Source organism: Augochlora pura, chromosome 6 (assembly GCF_028453695.1).
Source record: "Augochlora pura isolate Apur16 chromosome 6, APUR_v2.2.1, whole genome shotgun sequence".
In the NCBI taxonomy this organism is placed as follows: Eukaryota; Metazoa; Arthropoda; class Insecta; order Hymenoptera; family Halictidae; genus Augochlora; species Augochlora pura.
The window spans coordinates 17460082-17464670 of NC_135777.1; the positions used below are offsets into that span (position 1 = coordinate 17460082).

The window sequence follows — 4589 nt, forward strand, 5'->3', positions numbered from 1 at the left end:
CGTTCTGCGCTAGAGAAATAACGTCGAGTACTCCCATCAGTCGGGCTGGCTGAACAGGTTTACGCCTTCTAGGTAAATAATTTCGTATGCAGGTCGTACGTGCGTAGCCTCTTTCTAGATAATTAACCAGTCTCGCGAGCTTGTTCACCAAGCAACGAGCGTTTTAGCGAAAATTATAGAAACAACAACGCGGAACGTGTCTGTTCCGCGTGCGAAGCTGTTATAGGGGTTGAAGGCTGGCGTCTGAGAGGAACCGGTCTCCCTGAAGATTAAGTATCTACACACTAATGACTGGACTATGGATTTGACGCATTCATCACGAAATTTGGTGGTTGCGATTTCAAATAATGATTAAAAGAATTTTTAAGTATCTATGTATTACCTATTAAAATCATTAAAAGTATAAATTATTTAAAACGAATCGAACGAATAATTAAAAAATGAACTTGCTATTTTCTACCATCTGTTATCTATTTTTTACAACTGAAGCATGGATTTCAGAAGCTGGATAAAAATTAGTATCGCTTTTTGATATGTAAATCACGTATGTGATCGACAGTATATGCTCGACTTGTTAATACAGTTTCTATTGTTTGTTAAACAAGCAGATAATCTTGCATAGACGCCCAGTCAAGCAATAGCAATAAAGACATACTTTACCAAAACCCTTTATGTCCTGAAGACTTTTCAACTACCATCCCTGTTAGACTACTGCTAAGTACGTTTAATTTTCTAAATTTCATTGAAAGTAACGCGACTATATTCTAACGCTTTTAACAATTAATCGCACGTAGCGTTGTCGGAACATCCTCTAGGCTAAAGACAGTAATCTCCAGGACATAAAGGACCGACGGGCCTAACTAGCGCCAGCAGACTCGTCTCTCAGAGGCCAGCCGTTCAACGACCAACTGCGATCGCTTTAGAACCGCGAAACGAAGCCTAGACAATGGATAATCGCGCAACCACATAGACAAATCTGAACTCGAGCCTAGATCACGGTGAAAGTACCTATTATGGAACGCTTTTCGGAGGACGTGATATCGTCATAGATTTGAATACGACCGAACAGTATCGTTGTTGAATATTTATGCCACTGTTCGATACATTGATGTCTCTAAATAATGTAGTCGACTTTGAAATATTTATTTAATACGAATAAAAATAACACGCACGAAACAGTGGAGCACGAGCGTGTATCTATTATGGAACAGCGTTCTCTGTCTGTCCGTGTTTCATAAATCGGGACATTTTGATTATTTTATAAATCATTTATGCAATAAATTGGTATAAAATTTTTGCATCGATTTTCCTGCGCTCCGTATAGATTCGAATCTATTATTTGTGCTACTGTTTCGAGAAGGGGTCAACAACGAGAGGTGTTCCATAATAGGTACTTTTACCTTATCGATGTCCTAGACGCAGAGTTCTCGCGCCGGATCAAAATTGCTGGGAGAAATGCACAAAGTCCATCCGTTAGCGCTCGCTGTGCGTACGCATTGAGCATTTTGAACGATCGTACATTTTTTATAACAGCGACACACGCACACAACAGACACACACATGCGTACACCGTACACGCGCAGTAGAGACAGGAGATCCGCGAGGGGATGATGACGCGAGGCATCCGATTCATCCGTTCGGGTGGACGGATGCCAGACGATGGAGAAAAATACCGGCGACTGTACCTTTCTCATATGTTCGTTTTTACGAAACCGAGTAGCCCATGAAGATCACTACTGATACACTATTTTTATAAGAAACGGAAGAAAACCGGGCCCGGCCGCGAATCGAGAGGCCGACGCCCTCTTTTCGTCCGACTCGTCTAGCTTGAACCGTAGGTTACTGTACATAACTGTGACTGTATTATACACTTGTATCTAACGAAATACTTAGTGGAATCCCGCGAGAGACGAGGACGTTACGTTCTCGGGTTAGCTCAAATAGACACGGGACAATGGTATCCCCGACGTCGCGCATCGAACGAGCAATAATAGCGACCGCGTTTGTTGGTTTCGTAGTTCGAGCCGGAGTTACTCCGGGTTTAGGCGACTTGCTATACCATAGACAGCTTCCGTAGCGGTGCTCTGATCATCGACAGTTTTCGTATTACTTTCTACTTCACTGTTCTCCGAGATGCTTGCGGTACTGGAGACTACACGTCGGGTTTCAAGTAGGCTATTGTTTCTTTCTCCGGTATCGCCGCTGCCAGGTTTCTTAGTCGAAGAAACTTGAGGTGTAATGGCGGTCGTGATTAGGACAGCGAATTTCTAGAGATATAAGGAGACGTGTGCAGGAGCTGGGAGTCTCATTCGTTTCGGCCAATGGAAGGTCTTCTTTCGTAAAACTAAATGTAATGGATATTTCCGCGATGATCTCGGTGTAATGTATAGCAGGTGTTAAGTATTGTGACGGTCGATATACCTGAGGTTTCTTCTTTCGTATAACAGGTGATAGTGTTACGGAATTAATTAAGATAGATATCTCTAGTAGTAAGGACACGTAGCATTATCTGGGCTAAAATAACACCAATACCGATTCCTAGACGATGCAGCGCGCGAAGATGAAATATAGGTTGCCGAAGAGGACACTTAGCAATCTTCTAAAATGTTTTCCAATTTCTCACGGTTAATCGATCTTTTCTTATAAAATTAGATGAAAGGTTACAAATATGGAATATTCAAAATATTTCCATTCGAAGAAGGATCTATTTAATTCGATTTAACATAATTTATTTATATACATGGGTAAATAGGTATTTTTATAATAACAGAAACGGAAGCATAGTTTATGTTAAATAGATTTTTATTTTCCTCCTACTGGAACGTTGAGTATATTTTTAATTTTTTTAATTCCGTGTACATTTACATTTACCCGAGATTTTCATCGAGTTTTCTACACTGTTGAGTTGTTTTCCGCAGGCGACCGCTAATTTCGTCTCCGTCGAATCGCGAGAATGGTGATAGTAAGACAATTACGCGACGTAGCCCGCTTGATCGTGATAGTATAACAGACCGGTATGCTTGATATACGCATCGGTGTGCCAACGCGCCGACCAGATTCTCCGGTGATTTTCTAGTCGTAACGATGTAATGAATCTCTGCCAGCTTTGACCCACGACACGTGGCAGTTTAGTTGCCCAGTTCGTTAGCGTGTAATCGTCGTCCGGTTATTCGTAGCCGCCGTTTATTAAACCGATTCGCCAAAAGCGAGAAGGTATCATGTTTGGGGGACACACAGGCCAGTACAAGTCCGCCGTAGCACGTCCCGGGAGCGTGTCGAGATCCGCGCGAGTTCTAGGCTTAGTTTGTAGAACGATCTCGTGTCGCGTGACGGCTCGGCGAAGCAGTAATCGTAAACGATGCAACCGATAGATGTACACGTGTATTCCAATTATAGACATTAAATATCGTACAGAGAGTACTTAGGTTAACCGCCGCGTTTGCTTATCGGTTTCGTTCCCGATACCCGATCCGACTCTTGTTTATCGTCGTGCTCTAGATATTAGATATGACGATGGGTACGTGTGGACGTCGCGAACACGCGAGAGAAAATGCAGAGATCTTGGTTCCGCTCGGCCTTAGGCACACGTGATCGAAGCTAATGCACGGCATTTTCGTCCGCGTTGCTTGGCCGCGTGATTCGTCCGGTCGGCCAGCCACGCGAAATGAGCATCCGTTGTTAATGTAACATCGAGTGATTGTCCAATGTACCGAGCACCGTCACGCAAACGCGCGTTAGCGTTCATCAGTATTATCGAGAAACGAACAATACGTATTTATAATAGTACCTATACGGGAATTGACCTGTGCACAATAAAATGGAGAACATTATTCACGCTACCGTACGACGTTCCAACGACGATCGTCCCTCATTCACCGTCAACGTAAGTAGTCTGTATACCTTCGGAGCGGTAAGCGACAGGGAAAATGCTCCTTCGGACACGCCAAAATTGTTTCTAAGAGTCGAACTCTCATGCTGTAGAATATTATTGTACTTACGTCGCCTAGGCAAGTGTATCTAATTGTACATAATTATATAGACATTAGTAATAAATGTTGTAAAGAAAATCTATTGCTTCTCTTTCTCCCTACAATGCGAACGAAGGATTTATTGTATATAAATATTATATAATCTTATATATAATTTTATATATATGTAGACGTTATATAATATTTATTATATAATACTACATTGACGATCGAATTAATTAGTTCTTGATTTTTCATTTTACATTTTCATGTTAGGAAAACTTTTCTTTAATAAGTGTTATATGAATGCCATTTTAATCCATCTTTCGTTAACACGAGTCAAACGTCATTTTAATTTGTTTCTTATCAACGGTAGTGAAATTAATTATTTTTTAAATTCACATTTCGATGCGAAATGAATTTGTTAAAAGTCGAAATATCTCCAATTTGTTCCAGCGCTCTAACGGTAACGGTATTTCGACGTACTATTAGGCGGCAAAGCGTGAAACTCGATTCAAAATCGAAACATCGTTCGAGTGCCGCCAAAAATTCAAACGGCGAGCAGCGCGCATGTTAGTTCGGCCGCGGGACACGTGGTGGCGTTCCGCGCCGACTGTTTTC

At 41.8% G+C, this 4589-nt stretch overlaps 1 protein-coding gene across 1 annotated transcript in view; it reads right to left on the reverse strand.

Annotated features, from left to right (window-relative positions):
- Positions 1–4589, reverse strand: part of LOC144470772 (uncharacterized) — a 45543-nt gene that overhangs the window by 20972 nt on the left and 19982 nt on the right. The window lies entirely within an intron of this gene.